Here is a 22,605-nt window from a genome sequence, read left to right on the forward strand (position 1 = left end):
AGAAGTGAGAAGAAACAGTGATACAGAAAAGGCGGCTTGGAGTTGACGCCCTGTGAATAAAAGAGAAGGAAGAGTTGGGAGGAGGAAAGGGACGCAGAAAATAAAATAAGGTGCACACACTTCAAGAGGGTGCGACTTAGTGCACCCAGCCTGGGCAAGAACACGGGAAATAAAAAGAAGACGTTCCTATTGTTTTCTATAGAAAGAAGTCATTGGTAACAAATGAACAGTTTGAACTAAGGGGTTAAACTACTGCTCTGAAGCCACATCTGGCTTGCCCATTTTTTATTTGTAACTAATGTTTTGTTGTTGTTATATTTTTAGGTGGTTGAAAAAAGAAACAAAAGTAAATTATAGCTTTCTATTAGTGAAAATTACATTAAATGTCAATTCAATGACCATAGAAGTGTATTTACATAGAGCTAATATCAGCTATTTATGTTTTTCTGTGGGATTTCATGAGAAAGCTTACCAGTTGCAGCAGAGATCCTGTCTATCTGAAATACCTCCGAACTTTATAGAAGCAGTTTGCTGCCCCCTTGTTGGTAAAAGAGTACTGCAGATGCCAAGTTACAGGGGAGGTGTTGATGGGTGTGGATCCATTTGCATTCTTCTACTTGTTGACATCCAGTTATGCCAGCACCATTTGTTTAAGATGCTTTAATTGCACAGTTTTTGCTTCTTTATTAAAAATTAGGTATTCATAGGTGTGTGGATTAATGTCAGGGTCTTCAGTTGATCCATGTGTCTGTTTTTATGCCAGTACCAAGCTGTTTTTCTTTTCTTTTTTTGGAATTACTATAGCTCTATAGTAGAGCTTGAAATCAGGGACTGCTGATGCCTCGGAAAGTTCCTTTCTTGTACAGGATTACTCTGGCTATCCTGTTTTTTCTTCCCTTCCTTCCTTCCTTCCTTCCTTCCTTCCTTCCTTCCTTCCTTCCTTCCTTCCTTCCTTCCTTTCTTCCTTTCTTTCTTTGTTTTTCCATCTATAGTTGGTGTTGGTTTTTTGAGGTCTGTGAAGAATTGTGTTGGGCAGCAGGAATGTGAAGTGATAACAAGTTAAACTTGTGTGATTTTCTTCAGGAGCATTTGGCAGGATAATCACTGGAGAGGAGACAAGAAGCAGGAGCATCTGTTAAGGTCTGGGGTTTTTGTAGAGCAATGACAGTGGGGTAAAACATGAAGCATGCTCCATTAGAGACAGTGGTGAGGTAAAACATGAAGCATGCTCCATTAAAGACAGTGGTGAGGGCTTGTGAACGGAGACGACCTTGATTTTTTTTTTTCCTTGAGAATAGTGTGATGGCTTGAGTCATTGGCCTGGGATTTGTCAGGTAGGCTCAGCTGGGTGGCTAGTGAGTCCCAGGGATTCCCATGTCGTCACCATGGGAGTTATAAGTATGTGCCATTCTACCCAGCACAGTTATTGGGATTATTGTTGGTTTGCTGAGTTCTAGGTATTGAACTCTGGTCCTCATGCTTACAAGTAGGAAAAATTACCAACTGAACTTCCTAGGCTTCTCAAGTTTCTTTTGCATGGTCCATAGTCTCACCAATGACAAACCGAACCCAAAGAATATGCTTGTCCTTTTACTCTCAGAGGTCAGGTGGCTTATTGAAAGATAAGACACTTGTCATAGGTAAACTTTTCTCAGTTCACATTCTTGTGTGTTCATGATCCTTGTTTTTTAAAACTACTCAAAATATCAACGGGGTTGTCCCTCAAGTCAGTAGTTTCTAAATGAAAAAAAAAATGTCACTAGGGCTGCATGAAACAGGTGACATGAAACACAGTAAATTCTCATGCTTTGGTAATAATCCTAATACCATACTTTGGTACATGAGTGTGTTTGGCTATGCCAAAAACGTACAGTAATATTTCAAAATAAGATTAATTATATTCAATTTAATTAAATAATATCACAACAGAGGAATCATTTGTATGTATATTTTTGTGTTGAAAGTTTTCACAACATTATCTGTTTTTACTAAATTATCCATGAGTTTAATTGTTAGAAGACTTGGAATAAACCGTGCAAGTACAGAGGAGAAATAACTTCTTCACTGAAGGCTGAGTTTTGAGCATCACAGCAATTGGTTTTTAAGCAGCTTTCCATCTTCTTCAATTTCTTCAGCCATCTCTGCTCAATTTAGATTCAGATGTCAACTCTTTTTAGAATCATGGAACACAGAAGGATATTAATTCCTCACCAGGAATTATTCAAAATGAGTTTTCATACATTGCAACTGGAATTTGTTCTTTGATTTGGCTCAGCCTTCATGTTCTAGAGAGGAAGTCTTATCATTTCTGAATTGAGGGTGAATATTTCAAAGCAGGTATTCCTTATGGACCAAATTTCTAGTTTTCACCAAAGAGGATTGCCTGGCTCCCTAATAGGGATGCAATGTTCCCACTGTGCCCTTCAGAAATAGTTAAGATACATATGTATTCTATTTTTCAGGTACAGATACAAACTACATAAGAAAAGCACGTGTCTTCAGAGGTTCAAATGTCAGCACAGCAAGGGAGCACATAAAATTGAGATCACTTCATTCCTGGGGATTATCTCTCATTGATGACTAGTGGATATTCTTTCTGCATTTAGAAACTAAGGTATTATGTGCACAGATGTGGTCTGTTTATCTGTCACAAGTACAGTCAGAGTTCATTTCCAATGCTCACATCTTCTGTCAGAAAGGGATTTCTGATATTTATTTGAAAGTGCAATGCTTTCTCATGACACATCAAACAAACACCACATCCTCCCTCACACAGCATCCATCAAACAACAGTAGTCCAGAAAAGAGAAAAGAAGGGGGAAAGAGAGACACATCCCACATACCCAGTGGTCTGCTTAAACAAGGTTCACATCACCATGGACAGAATGGGTTATTCTAAACAACCAGGAAGGGTGATTTCCACTAATAACTGAGGGTAATTTATTTCCTAAAACTTTGTGGTTTAATAGAATATGTCCTGGTTTATTTATTGAGCATAATAAATGGAGCCTTTGCTATACATATTATGAATAATTACATTAAAAAATGCTTGACCTGGAAGAAAACACAGCATATAAATGATCTCAGAAATTACCTGGAGGCAGTGTGCTTCAGTTTCTAATAACTCCTTATTTATTTATACCAAAACATCAATGAAAAAGTAGTCTATAATATGACGACTAATTAGATGAATACAAATTAGACTTTTGACATTTAGAAACTTGCATAGCTGTGATACTGTAATTACTGACCGTGGGTAATATACAGGGTCCTATGTAAGCTGAAGCAATAGCACATAGATGAGCCCTCTCCTGTTAGAACCCTGTCTAATGCTGCTCATTTGGGTTAATTTCACTTACATATTGACTATAGGACTTTGAATGACTAACTGTAGACTTATTTCTAGGCATCATTTCCAAGTGTGGTTGTACACTGAGCTTCCATCAGATATTACTATTCTAGTCCATGTGATGTCCAACAAGGCATGAGCTGTTTCTCTTGTTATTTTAGTTCTAAGACCCTGGAGTAGTTGCTTTGGTGCACAAAGTAAGATTTTTGACTTTCTAGATTTTGTGAATTTATCCCAGATTATATGAGGTCACAAGAATCTAAGATGATAAATATTGGAGAAAGATCATATATTATAAAAATATAATAGTTTTATTAGAACTGAATGACCATGGAAAATTTATTATATTAATAATACTATTTGCTTATTAGAGTCAAAGTTATGTAAAAGCATGCTATGTGGGTAAAACAAATCTTCCATGATCTGTTATGGTCGCTGATGCTTATCTTGGTGGAAATAAGTGGAGGAATGACATGAAATGCGTATTGCACATGAGTTAGTGCTCGGAGTCTGTGGAGCACATCAGCTCTGTCAATGCCCTTAGCACAAGTGGGCACAGAGGACATGCAGATGTCTCAGAGTGAAGTACCAAAAATTCCTCGTGTCTCTTCTACAAAAGCTCAACGGCAATGCTTCTTGATTGAAACATACCCCCCACACACACCACTGAGTAGACTATGAAGCTGGGTAGAGAAGCTCAACAAAATGCTGCCCTTTTCATTTTAGAATAGTCCAAGCAGGGGTGATTAGAAAAGGAATGCAGTCAACTGGCTGAGTATACATAGTCTGCTTCTTTTTATGGATCCTGTTTCATCTCATTGTATTAGAAGATTTATCTACTATTTTCCATAAAAGCAGGTACCGTTATGGTGAGCATATATATATGCCAAAGTACTTGGCTCTAAAGGGGCCAGCATGACATGCACACAAATTTATTATTCACTCTAACCCTGCATCCAGTGCAGAATTTCTCCAGCCCTTAATCTTTTGACTTGTCTGAAGTTCTTTCTGTAGATGCCTCTGACAACTCAGGGCTTTCTTTCTCCTGTGTTCCTTAGTAACTTGCTTTATTATTTTTTTTTAAAAAATCCCTCACTTCTAATCACCTTTTCTTCCTTCCATAATCTCACAGCTATTAGATAGAACATTCTTACAGCATTTGGTTTAATCTTTATGGTCGAAAATCCAAATACCTCTTTATTAATGAGTGATATTATTTTTGTTGCCTCAACTCTAGATACGTACCATCAATATGTCTCTACTTAAAATTTCCACTACATAATTAATGTGCGCATGTATCACTTGCACATGTGTAGGTCACAGAACTACTTGTGGAAGTTGGTCTTCTCCCTACATAGGCTGGGTCTTAGGGATCAAATCAGGTTGTTAGGCCATCCTTGCCTGCCCTCTGTCTTTCTTTAAGACTATCTCTATTAATTGATGATTTATCAGCTTGACACAGCTATTTGCTGTTAATTGCTTGTAAGATTCTACTGTGGAGGTTCTAGAAGAAAGATAACTGCCCATTGATGTGTGAGTCTGATAAAGCTTGTTGCTACTTACTAGTCAAGGTAGTCATAAAGGGAATAAATTATAATCCAAGTCAGAATTAGGATAAGGCACATCCAATGGTAGTTTAAGCTTAAACATTTCCAACACATACCTGTTAGTTGCTAATCTCACCATCCCTCAACATTCCTCATAATCTTATGAAACCACATCCTCCAGAAAGCATTCATTACCCACGTCCCAGCTACACTGCTTATTCCCAGGCCTTAATCCCAAGGATTATGTTAAAATAACTGCTTAATGCATTGGATTGATAATACACTTTTTTTTTAAATCAAGTGCAAGTATGTGATTTCTTTCTCCATTAAGTACACAATTTCCCAGGAAGAGATGACGTCTATACTTCTTTAAATTATCTATAGTCTTTTCTGTAAGCTAATCTTTCAATAAATATTTGTGGGTTAACTTACGTCGTATCAGAGATCAGAGAATCAATTCCAGCTATAGCTTGGTGAGCAACGACCATACAGATAACTAAACACAATCTTCCCATCACTAAATAATACAAAACCAAAAAAACCTTTCCTCTAGGCTCAGTTGCTATACAACTTTAAAAAATGTTTTCCAGTTCCTCCACACTACCAGTATCACTGGTTTTGTAGATCTTTGTTTTTACTAATATAAACATTAGCTTAATTCTTAACATTCTCTTCTGAACCATTTTCATCCTTGTATCAATATTACATTGTTTTAATTACCACGGCTTCATTGGAAAACTCATAAATTTTCTACATTTGATTTTCTTTTTTAAGAATATGAGTTAGTCTTCATAATTTAGGAAATGTTTTTAAATTTTTATAAAATATATTTTCTCATTTCTTGGGGGGTGCTTACCCTATTAAACCAATTTGGAGATAATTGCTGGTGAGTCTTACAAAATAAGAACATGGTGTATACCTCTATCTAGGTATAATTTAATTTCTCTTAAATATTTTATAGCATTTGTGTAAATATATTGCTTTTAAAATTAGATTTATTACTGTGTTTTATGTTTCATGTTGCTGTAATAAATGTATCATTTCTTAAGTTTATTCTCTACATATTTGTTGATGTTATTTTACAAATATTTTATTTATATCCTCATCTATATTTAAAACAACTTTAAAAATTCGATGCTACAATAGTCTTCATTTTATCCAGAAGAAAACTAAGGCATATAGGATTGAACTAACTTGTACATCACCACACCATCAGGCCAGAACCATGATAATCTCACAAGTCTTTGCACAAAGTTTATTATTCTATAGTGGAGCTATAGAATTGGAGGTAAATTGAAAAAGTTGATCCTGAATATATCTGTCATATTTGTAGTACTATTACTGTTTATTATACTAGTCTAATCTTGGTAAGGAAACTTAGAGCCAGAAAGGATGAGAAATCATATAAATCTTCAGAACTTATAAATGTCAGAATAGTAGCTGGAACTCAGGACTTTATGAGTTCAGTGTGATATGGTACCTATGAACACACAAGGGTCTGAAAAAATGCTCAAAATTATATTATGCTGCAACAGAGTATACAATATGCTTTGTAAGTACAGCTTCCTGTTTATAGCATGTTACCATGAGTACTAATACCTAAGAATTTATGAGATAAAAGATAAAAGCTTTTGGATTATACACATACACAGACACATATACAAGCACACATGTACACACACATGCACACACAAACATATACACATAAACACTCATATATACAAACTCTCATATATAATATTTTACTGATTGTGTATGTTGTTAAGAAAATAATACTTTTATTTACAAAGTGATATCCCTTTTTAGTTCTGAGAGCTATTTATATCTTGATTTATTCTGTTCTTTATGACCCATCTTTCTAGTCATTGTACTCACCGGATCCTTCTATGCGTTGCTAACTCAAATGCCTTTCGGCCTGGGTCTGAGTAATTATTTACTCTCTATTTTTTAGTGCAGGAGCTCTCTTTTCAGCCGTGTCTACTTCTATAAAATATATCCCTTTAAGGTTTTTATTCAAGTGTTTGAAGGCTGAAATTGGAGACTGGTTTATTAGAATTTAAAACCTGGAATATTAATATTCCACAGCACTAGTAGTATACATGAGGGTAAATTATTTTTAATGAATTTTGACTGAAATTATTCAATCTTTTTAGTTAAAGCAGCTTTTGAAAGACAAACTTCCTGTTTGGCTCTTACTTCATTAGGCTTCAGCTAGAAAGTTCAACATTACCTTAGTTTATTTTTATTTTCTTGAAGTAAAACAAATACTTTCCTACTACTTTTTTTTATTCCCCAGTCAAGGAAAGAGTATCAACAACTAACCTCATTGAAAGAAGAAATGCCATATTTGTCTTTTCTTAGCTTCTGTCTTAGTTGATACTAGATTAAAAGAATAAATGAATGAATGGAGTAAGTTGCTATTCAGGACAAAAGATGGAAACATCATTCAGATTTTTTGTTGCTGTGGAAATTTTCATTTACACTGTGTGAATACATGTCGCTGTGATTGGTTTGATAAAGAAGCTGACTGGCTAATAGCTGAACAGAAATAAAGTTAGGCAGGAGAGCCAGACCAGAAGAATGCTGGGAGGAGCAAGGGCATAGTCTCGAGTTGCCAGCCAAACACAGAGGAAGCAAGATGAACACATTGTATTGAGAAAAGGTAACACTACATGGCAGAGCATAAATAAAGAATATGGGCTACTTTAAAATGTAAGAGCTAGTTAGTAATTAACCTTAGTTATTAGCTGAGCGTTTGTGATTAATATTAAGCCTCTGAGTGACTATTTGAGAGCAGCTGCTGGGCAGGAAAACCCAGCCTTCACTTAGTGCACCACAATATAGAGCCCAGCAGCTGCTACTCTATTTGCCAACTTTAAGCACTGGGGACTCTGAGTTACTGCACTATACGCTCATCCCCATCGTTGAAGGCAGTCTTGGTGCTCTTCTCAGTAAAGAGTATGACAAGAGAGCTACTGTGCAAACCTTTCTTCTGCTGAACTTTCAAAGCATCAGTTCTGGGAACTGTGGGGAAAACTGGCATTGATAATAAACACTGAGGTTTTTTAGCTCGTAAGAAGATGTATAAGAATGGAGTGCTGCTTAACTCTCTGAGGAAGAAGTAGTTCTCTTGGAGTGTAGCCTGTAACGGAATCTTTTATTCAGGGTGATCTGGGTGTCTTCAACATAATTTTACCACCATAATTATCATTTCTTGATAAAGACCATGGTAGAAGTAGACGCTCTACCCTCAGCTGTTAGGTTTTCTACGTGTAACAATGGAGGACGCATAAATAGCAGTTAATTTGTTCCAGAGCTTTCCTTAAATCTTTACATTCATTAAGTAGTTTTATCTGTATGGGCACACAAGAGAGTATAAAAAAAAAGAAGATGCTTCTTAAAATTGCACATCTAGACACAAGAAATGTATAAAGGATTCCTGAAAACTTTGAATACTACTTAATATCCTATAATAATATAAGAACAATCGCCACTCAGACATTTTGAAAAGTAGCCTCATTTATAAGAGAAATGAGGACTGTTCCTTTATACCAGATAGTTAGTTTTAAAGAAGGAACTTGAGAGAAAAATAAAGAGAAACATCTTGGGAGTGAATCATCTGATCAGCAATGAAGTATTTCTTCCCATAGCGCTTTGAAGTGGTCTTTCAGTTCTTGTGGTCTAACGTCTGTAGCAGAATGACACCCAATAAAAGCTACAGAATCACTCTTCTACGCGGGGACTGACCGTGGTGTGTGGGCACTTCTTCTGGATCGATGATTTACACATCTTCCAATCACAGATAAATGAACTGTCTACCAACCTGATTCCTTGCCAGAATCCACCCAGCTTGCCACTGCTGCCTGCCTATGAAAATACGAACGTTTTCTAGCCTTTTGGCTCTTCTACTGGATAATTCCAAAGCCTACGTAGAGTTACAGCACATGCAGATGGTTCCCAAATGGACACCATGCCATGCCAGAAGGATGGTCAAAAGAAGCAGACTCCTACAGTGTAGAGTGGCCAGCTTCGTCATATAAATGAAAATTGCTTTTAAAAGCTGAGGGGCAATGCAATGACTAAATACCAATACTATTTGTCTTTAACAATGAAACATGATAAATGAGTATAATTTCAAAATAATCAGAAAATTATTTTCAAATCTCTAGGCAACATTCAAGTACATCACCAAGCAAATAACCTCATTTTTATTGGTGAGCATGGAAAATGTTATAATTATCGAGAGAATATGTATATATGTCTCTTACATGTATGAGTTTTCATATAACATATGAAGACCCATTTATAATATGATGAAAAATTCAATTTTCTTCCTACTCAAAATGAATGATTACAGTTGTGCCAAAGTCAAAAGGTTTTGTTGTTATTTATTTATGAAGAGTAAAGATAATGAAGGAAGAAAATGATGATTTGGAAAAGTGGTATAGAACTTCAATATTACCACTACTCATTTACATTTAGGGATGGCTTAATCTTGCTTCCTTGATTCATTAGACCTCATCACCACCAAAGGATGTTGAGAAAGATAGTATTTGTGTTTTTAGAGAATACTTATGCTTTGGGAATACTGAGCTTAAAATCCATTTGGGATTCGGAGATAGATATTTTCGAAAGGTGATTTCTTAGTGGGAAAAGAAGTGTCACCAAACTCAGGCATGCGAATTCTTATGTATGAGATGGAAGTTGAGTGGATGGAGGAACAGATCATTGTGACTGGGTCCTCGGAGGGGGGGGAGCAGAAGCTTAAGAAGGCCACAAATGCCCACTGTGACAGATTAACACAAAGGTAGGAGTTTAGGTTAGAAACCAGAGCTTACGCTGGGCAATGGTGGATCACGCCTTTAATCCCAGCACTTGGGAGGCAGAGGCAGGCGGATCTCTGTGAGTTCAAAACCAGTCTGGACTACAAGAGCTAGTTCCAGGACAGACTCCAAAACAACACAGAGAAACCCTGTCTTGAAATTTGCTAAGAAGTCTTTTTATGTATGAGGGCACCGAAGATTTCAAAGGACATTAGAGCTTCACTTTAACTAGAGGGGGTCACTAGGATTAAAAGCCATGATTGTATCTGAAGATCAAGCATATCTGAAGATCACCTGCTACCAGGCAGCAAGTGAAGGCAACTCAAAAGGCTGGGTTATAGGTAAGTGACTTGAGCCATATATCCAGATACAGTGGCAACTTTGGAAAAGTTGGCCACTTTAATTTGAGGTACAGTTTATACCGTACACTATAGAATGAGCGTTGAAGCGGCACCCCATAGAAAGAACTTAGTTTAAACAGCAGACAGCGGGAAGGAAAGTGCTGTGTAAATGGTGTAGGTGACAGTCGCACGGGTCTAAGCAGGAGCTTGTCAGTTACAATGTGGATAGGAAAATTCCACCTTACAGGTTTGCAGTGACGTCTCAGTGAGATAGCGTGTGTGAAAAACTTAGTGACATGAATGGTTTCTAATATGTATTGCTACTTATTGAAATGATTCTGAGCTCCAGAGTGATTTGTCTGCTTCCTCTAGGAGCTCAGACCTAGGGTTTTACTGGTATTCAGGGCCTCTACATGTGAGGCTGCCATGATAGAGAAAGTTACAACCCCCCCTCTTACTCTACAGACATTTTATTAAAACTTAAAACTTAAGATGAGGTGTAACCAATTTGTTTGTAGCATTTCCTTAAAATTGTTATGGTAGAGAACATCTATTTCTTTATCGTTCATGAAAGTAGCCTCATTAGCAGTGTATGACACGCAAGGACTAGCATATTAAACACTTAAGAAGAACATGACATCAGGTACAGCCCATACCTATAGAATACAAAGGTACACACACACACACGAAATTGAAAATGTCCCAGGGCATTTGCAGTCTGGAAATCTCTAGCCTTGGAAAAGACAATCATAGAAAGTTGCCAACACCTACACTAGCTACTTTAATAAGAATAATCAAGAAAGCCAGTTTTTTTCTCTCCCAAATACTATCACAGGGTAAATTTTAATAATGAAAATTCATAGTTGCATATTGTTTCTGTCTAGAATAACAATGACTGAAATTCCAAATCACTTTCATTCACATGTTTGCCATTATGTATCATCTCTATTAAAATCAAACTTGAGTGGAGAAAGAAAAAAAATGAATGGCAAATCATACATAGAAATCAAATTGGTTCAGCACATAAAAATATTCCATTTTCAAACGCCTGGCATTGTAAATGAAGTAGACTGAGTAGTGCCATTTTAGGGGTGGTCTTCTGCTCAGCATTGATCATGAGCCTTCTAGAAACCAGGAAGAACACTCAGTTTTTATTCAGATGCTCCCAGAACTTTTTACTGAGAGGACATGCAGAAACTTCTTTAAAAAGTAATACTAAAAAATTCCATGTCATAATTATATATTGTTTGGTCACTCTTGCATCTTGAAGACTTGAACTTGGAGCCTTGACTTTTAAAACTGTAGGAACTAACGGCAGAATATTAGCAAGTTTATTTTGAGGAGAGGTAAGCAATTTGAACATTAAGTAGATATGGCAACTAATATATTCAGTGAAACATTAGATAAACTCAGCGTATCATTTCCAGTTTCATACAAATATTTAATATTGCTAAATGGACTCATAAAGAACAAGAGAGATGTTTCAGTGGTTAGGATCCCTTGTTGCTCTTGCAGAGAATCTAGGTTTGATTCCAAGAACCCACATGGTGGTTTACAACCATCTGTAACTAGGGTTTCAGGTGGCCTGTTGGCCCCTTCTGACCTTTGCAGGCATCAAGCATGCATGCGGCACACATACATACATGGGGTCAAAAACACTCACACGTAAAATGAAATCAATAAATCTAATAAGTAATTAAGTGACCTCATGTGTTTGTTGAGCATTTGTTGCATAGTTTTGCCTCAGGTGCAATAAAATTCAGTATAGAAATAGATTATAATCCTTGTCAAATGGAAGCCTTTTGTCAAATTGGGAAAACCAATTTAATAAAATCTTTTATGATGAAGAACAAATTTTAGAATCTATAGTTTGTGAGGTTGGGCAGCACACTGAAAACCTTAGGGCTCTTGGAGGTTTGCCTAATTTGGGTCTTAACAGGAATGTAGTTGAGCCAGGTGGTGATGGTACAACCTTTAATCCCAGCACTTGGGAGGCAGAGGCAGGCAGATATCTATGAATTAAAAGCCAGCTTGGTCTACAAAGCAAGTTTCAAGATGCCCAGGATTTTACACAGAGAAGCACTGTCTTGAACCCCACCCTCTCTACAAAAGGGGGTGCGATTTGGAAGAAGGGGGAGGAAGACAGGGTATGATAGAACTGTGAAATGTGATAGCACGGGAAGGAGTGAATGAGAAGTGTGTCTTCTTCACACAGGCATCCGCTTCGTAACACCCTCAGAGAAGCACGAGGTCAAGCTGCATGTTAGTATTTAACAATAGTTCACTGTATAGTGTAGTTGATGATGAGCTGATTACTATAATTGATGAAAGAACCTATGTATAATGTGCTAAATTCAAATGCTTTTGGAGAAATAGATTTGGTGCACCCATGATGGATTATTTAACCTGTTTGAACTTCAGTTTCTTCAGTGCATGGTGCCAAACTCCTTCCTTTCCACATTCATTTAGAAGACTAGACTATTAGCTATGCCAAATTCAAACCTTCTTAGAATAATCTGATACAGTGTAGCATATATATTACAATATATTATTACATAATACATAATAATATAATAAATATGTTATAGATTTAATTATATTAATACGCACACACACACATATATATATATCACATACAGATGTCACTGAGAGGCTTTCAAGGTCCTTTAGGTCATCCTTTTTTTTTATAGTGACTCATTCTTTGAATATTTCCTATAATTCTCAACTTAGTTCCTGTAGAGATTAAACTGGCCGGGCTGCGTCCCTGGCACCCGGCCGCCCGCATGGCTAAGTTATGCCCTGAAATAATTACACGGAGACTGTATTTTTTTTTTAAAACACTGCCTGGCCCGTTATCTGTAACCTCTTATTGGCAAGCTCTTACATATTGTTCTAACCCATTTCTAATATTCTGTGTAGCCCACGAGGTGGCTTACCAGGGAGGATCTTAACCTGCCTCTATCTGGAGTGGGAGAACCATGGCGACTCCCTGACTCAGTTTCTTTTTCACAGCCTTCTCTTCTGTTTACTCCACCTACCTATGTTCTAACCAATAAAATGGGTCAAGGCAGTTTCTTTATTATAATTAACCAATGTCCTTCCTCCATCAAGTTCCTTCATGTTTTTATATATAAAATCCCTCTTTTGAGAGCCACACACAACTGTTTAGAGTACACAACTGCTGCATGAGAAAACAGTCTATCACAATTACTGTAATTATCTAAGACGTGTGAAGATGACTCAAAGAAGTTATACATTCAAATGGAGGAAGACACAAATTTGCTGTGTCAGGGAGAAAACCAAATTCTTCCTGCTTAGTTCTCCTAGGAACTTGTGTTATAAAGGATGTAATTTGTTCAAAACAACGTTTTGCATCTAGAGATAGAAGTTTGCTTGTCCTGCCGACAACACGCCAAATAAGACTTGTAAAAAGAAGAGCGTAATACGTTTGTAAATCACAATTAGGCACAAGTTGAGAAATTAAGAATTTGAAAATTAAAAGCCATGGATATTCAAAAAGAGGGTTTCATTCTGTTATATTAAAAAGGGAAGAGTACTAACATTATTTTGTCGAGAGAAATGATCACTCTCGTATTTGTCCAGGAAGGGAAATATTTACACAGTGCAACTAGTGTTAGGGACTGCATATTGATGCCTCAAAGATGAGTAGTGAAAAACAACGCCCTCTGATTATTCATCAGAGATCATAGAAGGCTGGCACGAGAAACTCATAATAACTCCGCATTGTGCCCAATCAAATGTGTATGTATTAAGGGGGATTTTCATCAACACCCCGACTAGGAGGTAATAGCTGAGGTAGCCGGCATAGTGGAATAAAACAGAAGAAAGTAGAATCACCTGAAGCTGGTTTCATCCTACTGGCCTGGACTCTGATCAGGTTTGCAGGGTTTGTGTTGGCTCCTACAGTGTATTTTCCCCCTTATCCTGGCCATACAGCTGTACAGCTATGATCATGCTTCTTTGTGTCTTTGCCACTTGGAGTAACTTTTTGGCTACTAGAGTTAATGGAAATTTAGCAGTGATCACTGCCCCACACTTTAATACTCCCTTCCTCTCTATTTTATGGAAAAGAGGCAAATCCCTGGTCTGGCTTGCTTCAAACAGATCAGGATATCGTGATGCAGTTAGAAGTCAGAGAAAAATCCAAGTCTGTGAAGTCAGAGAGAACCTGAGTCTGTGAAGTCAGAGAGAACCTGAGTCTGTGAATGACTTGCTAGAGCCAGGCTGCCTTGGAAGTTTGCATTGGCCTACACATAGCATGAGAAAACAAATTATGCTATACTTATAGCTGTGAATTACTTATTCCTTTTTCCAGTCCATTTAGGTTTTACCCTAATTCTTAAAAATTTTTTGCTTATGATTATTAGAAAAGCCAGATGATTGATAATCAGAAAAATCTAATGGGATTTAAAAAATCATAAAAAATAAATTATGAACTTGCATCTGTTTTGTAATGGTGTCAGTTAATCTTATTTATTTATTTATGTCACATATGTGAATGTTTTACCTGCATGTATGTATGTGCACACGCATGCTTAGTGTCTGTAAAAGTCCAAAGAGGGTATTCTATTCCCTGGAACTGGAGTTACAGAAGATTTTTGAGCCACCATGTGGGTATTGGGAAACCAGCCCTCTTCAAGGACAACAAATGCCTTTAACCACTGAGCTTCCCTTCAGCCTCTGGTAACTCATCAGTAACTTATAAGAACCATTTGAATCATTTTTCTTGTTGGATTTTGTTCACAAGAAATGATGATCCACTACATTTTTACATATTTTTAACCCCAAGTGATATATACTTATAGTACTGAGAGAAGGCACTAAAGGATAAATGAATAAATGGGTAATAGAGTTTCTGATTTTAGACATAGCTTGAGGGAACTTTTAATGAGTCACGTGAGCCCATAACCCACTTCCTCTTTGAATAGGGGAAGAGTGGTGTGAAGATATTGACTGCGGGACACAGTGGGCCATGTGTGGGTTAGATCATATTCGACTGTCTCAGCAGGCTTCTGTGGAAATTCTGCTGGCTTTGAAGACACAAAACACTATGACCCAAGTTGTCTCTAGTGGGGAGGATGTGGCACTGACCTTTTGTAATGACTTCCCAACGTAAGAGTGCCCTTCTACTGACAACTAGGGAGAGCTAGCTCAGGTTATTCAGCTTCAGAAAATGAATTCTCTGTTTTGGTTAACCAATTAGGGGCTCTTCCCTGAAAGAGGTGAATTCTCCATTTCTTGGCAGTTATTAGTTATATTTAATACTTTGTGTAGGGTCGGGAAGTATACAAAATTTCTCCCTTCCATGTCAGCACATGTTTTGATATTGTCATTGTTCCATCTTGTTTTGGCATTTACTTTTCAACCATCCCATGCAGGTCTCGTCTGCTGGACTTGGGATCTGAGCACTGCAAGAATGGGGAGATTCCGATCTCATGCTGTAGACCACCCTACCTCAGCTTCAGTGGACTTCGATACATGAATGAAACCAAGAAAGCAACGGCATAAGGAAAGCTGTTTGAGTTCAGGGAAACATGATCAGGAAAACATGGAAACAAATGCCAGAAAGCATACACTAAATATTAGCAGATCAGTCCTTTCTCAGAATGTTCTCAGGGCAGACCAATTTAAACACAGCTTCCTGACACACACTGGGAAGGCAAGAAAGCAAGGCATTAGGCTGTATGTAGCAGACACTGACCAGATTGGGTTCTACAGGTTTTTTTTTTTTTTTTTTTTTTTTTTTTTTTTTTTTTTTTTTTTTTTTTTTTTTTTTTTTTTTGACGTTCATCAAGAATAAGCATGTCTCATAGATCGAATGCACATTTTTTTTTTTTTGCGACAGGAAGCAGAATTCACGTCCATGAACAATCCAGGGAACAAAATACAGTGGCATGTGAAAGACCTGCTGCATTTTTTCCTTGAGCATCTCCCACAGTTTTCCAAAGCATTATTCCCCAAGCATCATTCTTTGGACCGCGTTCTGACATTCTGGCAGTTGTGGTGTTAAGGCATCATAAGTATAACTTCCCTGTCTAGGAAACACAATGTTATAACAGTCTCTATGGTATTTTGACTTTTCCAGTCTTTCCATTTATCTTCAATGATGTTCCCTGAGGCTTAGGTACAGGAGTTCTCTTGTACTGAAATCATATACACCCAAGCCATATTAAAAGGACTCAGAGATTGCATGTATATATTTACACAAGTATATCTAACAGGAGTGACAAAGTAGGCCATCATTTAGAGAGAGAATGGGTGGGATATGGGAGCTGTTGAAGAAAGGAAACAGAAGAGGAATCAAATTTAATTTAAAAATTTACTTAAAAAAAAACAGAAAGAAAATAAATTCTCAGAACAACCAGGATGGATGTGACTTTAATTCTTCCTTACCCAAGTTCTCTAATGCAAGCATTTCCAGCCATTGCCTTGATAGCAACCTCTCAGAAAGCTCAGCTAAGCTGAGCCTGACGCTCACATCACAGACACTACCAGGCGATAATAGCCATGCGTGAACCGACATTGCCAAAATTGTGATAAAATTTCATACAACGTTGAAAAACAATGTACCCACAGTGATGTATTTTATGAGAGCAAAGGCAAAATAGAAAATAATACAAAACACAAAACGCTGCACCAATCCAAACTGCTGCCTAACAAATCCCCTTTTGCATTTAGATAACTAAAATTGCTCCTCATGCCCTTGCAGTTACTGTCCTAGAGTGTAGGGGTAAAAACAAAGAAAACATCCTCTCAAATAATTGATAGCAGAGATAATAACTAACAGCTCCTCTCCATCTGGTTACCTAATTTAAATGATAAGATTCTTCTAATTTACTCCTTAAAAAATAATCATCTGTACAGCAGAATTATTTTGACCTGTTTTGCTTGCACTTTTAAGTTAGCTATTGCCCTTTGATACAGATCACTGTAATAGTAAGCACAAGAAAAAATGAACAATTTTGGCCCAAGAAAAACTCTTTTTTAACAATCTTTAGAAGTTACTTTTTAAGGCTTAGAAGAGGCATTTATCTTAAGAAACTGTGGACATAAAATATTTATAATTGGATATACTTAAACTTTGAAAATATCTCAATAAATTAACAACCTGTAGCCTTGAGGGTTAGAGCATTATTAATTTGGTAACATTAAGAAAACGTTTCCCTTGGTAAATACCAAAACTCATTCTTCTCTAAGGGTGTGTCTAATAATAGGGAAAGTTTGTTCTGACGCAATGTAAATGGGAATATACGCAAGTGTATTTTTTTTTTAAAGAAGAAAGCTATTAACTCTGATGGTAGATTTTATTCTTCAGTTCTTAAATTCAATCTCTGTTACCAGAGATTCTGATTTAGTGAGTCCCCATGGCTTCAGAAATGAGGGCAGAGAACGATGACACAACTTTGACTCTGAGGTTTTATTAAGCCTCCCTGCAGATTCTGAGAGACTCTCCAGTCTGAGAGCAACTGTCTTATTTAATCTCAGCTCAGTAGGTCTGCTGTAATATCTAAAGCTTTCTGGTGCCTCCGGAGTGGCAGAACCTGTGTCCTACTATCTTGCAAAGGAATTTGCTGCTGCACATGACTGGAATTCTCAATACTCCATATAAATCAGCTCTCTGATTAGTAGGCCATTGTCTCTTCTATCAATCATTGATGTTCCCTGGAAGTAGAAGTAAGAGACTGAAAGGGGGTGGTTAAATATTTGAGTATGTGAGTGTTTATGAATGTCTGGATAAGCAACGGCAGATGGGTCATTGGCTGAAAGGGAAGCAATATCTCTGCCTTGCCATCTAGCACTCAGTCTTCCAGGTTCAGGTTCACAATCACAATCCACAAGAAACCCTCTCCTTCCTCAGGAAAGCTGTCCTACACTCCATCCTCACTCTTACACTGCCCTGTTAATACCGTTTTCATGGGTTATGCTGAGACATGGGGAAGTAGAGATTTCCATGGTACCTTAGTGCTACAGAATGCGACATGAACCCATTTTCAATACGTGCCAGAAACAGGAATGTGTTAGTTATGGAGAGAATTGAAGTTGAGAAATATGTAAGAGCAAAGAAAGGGGCTCTGGGTAATATAAACTTAAATGTTTTAACTGTATTCTTTATTTATAGTTTGTTTCCCTGGCTCCTTTTATATTGCCATCAATCATTGCATTCCTCTTCTTTATCTTTTTTATGTTAATGATGAAGCATCCATTTGTGTTACCCCATGGTGATATAGTTATCAATATTATTTTTGATATTGGAAAAGCTGATTGAAATATGGCCATATTCATATTTATATTCCTTAGTCTTTTATCTAATAATAAAAGTATCCAGGCATTATGGTATGTAGCTTAGGTCTCAGCATCCAAGAGACAGCGACAAGGTGAATCTCTGTGAGTTTGAAGTCAGTTTCATCTACATAGTGGGTTTCAGATTAGCCAGGAATTCACAGTGAGATTTTTCTGGGGGGAAAAATGTAGATTTAATTATGTTCCCAAGGTGACATAGAGAAATGAGAGAAGGAATTATCCTAAGAGGGCAAGGAAATCGATCATCTGTAAAGCTTCTATTGGGACTTATACACTAGAGTAGAAACCTTTATTTAGGTTATTTCATGTAGTTTTTGCATCAACATTTGGGGTAGGTATTATTTCCTACAAAGAACTAATCAGTAATAGATTATAAAATTTTACAGAGAATTACAGTGGTTGAACATTTGTATTAAAATTTAAAAGCAGGTATTCCCTACCAAATTCTTGTACCCTGACACCTAAAAGCTCTTCACTGACTTTATTTGAAAAGGTTAGAGCAGTCTCTGTGAAGTGATATTTAGCAGTATGTGTATGCCAGACGATGACCTGAGGGCCATTCTTCAGGTGCCATGTCTCTTATTTGTAGGGATAGTTTGGCTGTGTTTTAACAAATAAAGCTTGCCTGAAGATCACAGTGCATAGCTAAGCCACTAAAGGCCAGGCAGTGGTGGCACACACCTTTCATCCCAGGACTCTTGAGACAGAGGCAGAGGGATCTCTGTTAATTCAAGGTCACCCTGGGCTACACGGAATTGATCTAGTCTATAAGCGAAACTGAGCTCACACAAAGGTGATCCCAGCACTTCGCACCCCCATTCCTTTAATCACAGCACCAGGGAGGTGGACACTGGAATGATATGGCTGGAAAGAGAGAGGAATATAAGGAGGGAGGAGACAGGAGCTCATTGCAGTCTGAGGATACAGTCTGAGGACAAGATCACCCTTTGCGCTGAAGATTCAGCAGAGGTAAAAGATCTCTTTAGTGGCTGGCTGCACTGTTTGATCTCTCAGCATTCACCCCCTAATATCTGACACTGGGTTTTCGTTTTTAATACCTGTTGGAATATATGCTTCATTTACTGGTCTGGAACTTACCAAGCAGGCTAATCCCAGCTGTCTCTCTTTGCTCCCCAGTGCTGAGATTACAGGTGTATGTCACCACAGCTGACTTTTCTCAGTGTGGATTGGGATGTTGAGTTAGGGTCCTTGTTCTTTCACAATAAGCACTCTGTCAGCTGACCTATGTCCTCATTCCCCATACTAACCTTTTAACACAGCAGTAGTTGCACCGGCTGCAGGAAAGGTTGCTCCTAACTTAGAAATTTTGCTTTGCAATATTTTGAACATTTTAGGACATTTTTTATTTCTAGAGCACTTACCACCTTATACCAAGTGATTATCCCAAGTCCTTGAGACCAAGCAGCTTCTCATTTCTAAATTTGTACCATATTAAATAATAATTATTAGAATATTTTTGCCAACTTTGTAAAAATATGCTAATACAGCGAGGCTTCAGGATTTCATCTCAATAGTAATTTGTATTAATATACATGATTTACCTGCAGATGAAGATTTATTTTATGCACACTCATCTATTTTCATTTCCCTTCATCAATGATTTTTAACTTTTGAGATAAACCTCACTAATTTCTGCTCTCCGAAGAACTTGAGTAGGTGTTTTGGTTTCTATGTCCTTGATTATCCCCTTTTCTGAAGCAACCTTCTTTCTATATTTATCTATTTCTAAACATTTCTAAACACTATCCATCTTTTTAGTACCATGTAGACATGTTAACTAGTGTGCATTGAGTAAATATTGTCAAGAAAAGATACTGAAACATGATAGCAATTTTACCTTCTATAGTACAGAAGAGAGAGGAGATATTAAACCAGCAGGCAAGCAGAAATTGGCCAAGGCCTATTGTCTTCAGACATGTTCAAACATAGTATGTTTTCATGAGGGTACAGGAAATCTTACCCACATGGTAGTTGATTTACACCCTTGAAGTCTAGTGGGCTTGCATCCTTTTGGAGAAGTACTTGAAGTAAAGCAAAACCCTTGCCAAAAGCATGGAAACAGAGATAAAATTCATCCTTTTGGAAAAAGTACTCGCTAATACTTAGTTGTTTTTCAGTTCTTAGTTAATAGATAACATTAAATGTCAAGTCTCTAGTATATTAAGGAACTGAAATGCAAGGAAGTATAGCCAAGAGACAAATAATGGAGAAAATTGAGATGTAAGTCTAGCATCAGGGACAAGAGATGAATAGGAAAGCTGGAACTAAAAGATCAAACTAACCAATATCTAGCTTGTATATTAATTGAGTCAGCAATCCACCTATTGCACTTATTACATCATATTTGTGTATAAGAAACTATCCCAGACAAAATAAATATATTATTAGAGCAAGGAAGAAGGAGAAACTTCCAAATGTAAGTTCAACACTTTTACCTGCTATTATTCAACAAAAAACAATTGAATGAACTTCACTGGCACTTCTATCTTATGATACTTCAGATCACATGTACCATGGCTTTCTAAAGGAACAAGGAAACTTCATCTTTCTGTGTTCACTTTTTTTTATTATAGTTCCTTTTATAGAGGAAATGGCTCTGAGAAGCTTGCCTGAGTTATGTGCCATTGTGGTTTCCATGTGAGTTATGGGGAAGTTTTGGCAAGATGGGTGCAGATGAAAAAGATTGGAGGACTTCTGGGATACAGTAGAAATTAAAAAGACTTAATCCATAAATTAACTGATGTTTACATCCAGATTGTGACATACTTCATTCCTGAATTAATGGATTTGTAAATTGAGCATCAGTCACTTACCCTGGAGAGTCTCTAAGGTGAGGGAAATGTGGCAGGTTTGGGGGGCAGCAGGAGTAAATGTCTCTTGTTCTTGCTCGTCTCCATATCGTGATCATCATTTTGTACACTGGGAACATGTGTCTGTGCTTAAGGTGTCTTCAGACTGGTTTAACAAAGAGCTGAAGGTCAAATAATTAGGGAGGAAAGAATAGGCGGGACTTCCTGGCAGAGAAAGGATTTTGGGAAGAATTTGAGGCATGTGGGGTTAAGTCAGCCATACACAAAGGGAATAAAGAGCCACATGGCAGAACGTAGATTAATAGAAAGAGGTTAATTTAAGTTATAAGATCTAGTTGGGAACATGCCTAAACTAAGACCAAGCTTTTATAATTAATAGCTTTCCATGTCGTTATTTGGGGCCAACTATCCAAAGGAAGCCTAGCTACAACTCCACCTTCATTTCAAAACAGTTCCTTCTTGCTTTAACCTCAGCTTCCAAACAGGCTACATATTGTTTCCTTTGCTCAGAAAACATGTCCTGCTAAATACTTCTCACATTTTTGCTTTTAGTTTGCAAGACAGTTCTCTGTGGGAGTATGAACTCTGCTGTTTTGTTCACTTGCATTTTCCTAGTGTTTACAGCTGTGTCTGGCATATGAAGGTATTCCACAAATTCTGACTGAATAATTGCATGCCTAAGATGCATCTGTCTATCAAGACATGCCAAGGTTGAGCCTAGCTCCTTGTCATTTGATAATTTTTAGTGTTGTCCTAGGAATCTAAGAGGACTGAGTCTGCTTTGAAGGGCTGCTGATGGCCGGGCACACTCTTGAGTGATTAAGATTATTAAAGACAGAAGAAATAAGGGGGAGATCCATGCTGCATATTTTATGTTAATCACTCAACTTTATTCCTGATATGGCTATATTATAAACCCCTTGAAGTTGCTTCATCCCACACCATAATAAAAAGTAGCCCAAAACTGGCCACATATAGATATTTAATGATGTTTATGAACAAATGGGACATTTGATATTGAAATGACAGAACACATAGTTCAATACATTAAAATAACAATGTTTATAATGATTTTTGTAAAATACAATTAAAATTCTCATTAACTATAAAATGGAGTATAATACCATTTCTGAAATTATAAAATCTTTGTTTTAATCTGAATCATAAACCAAAATGAATTTCATTTAGAATCTATAGCTGTGTTGTAGGATATACAAAAAATTAATAAATACGACCTATGCAATACCTTTTTCTTTGTAATATGGTTCTTAGAATTAAGAAAATGACAATAAAACAGGGTAGGCTACTTAATATTTCTTCTTCATTTATCTAGAACACCATGTTTTGATTTAAGATTCCTGAAAGTCTGTCTTGTATTATTCTGAAGAATCT

The sequence above is a fragment of the Alexandromys fortis genome, unplaced genomic scaffold (assembly GCF_014885135.2).
Source record: "Alexandromys fortis isolate MF-2015 unplaced genomic scaffold, M_Fortis_MF-2015_v1.1 scaffold_43, whole genome shotgun sequence".
Lineage (NCBI taxonomy): Eukaryota > Metazoa > Chordata > Mammalia > Rodentia > Cricetidae > Alexandromys > Alexandromys fortis.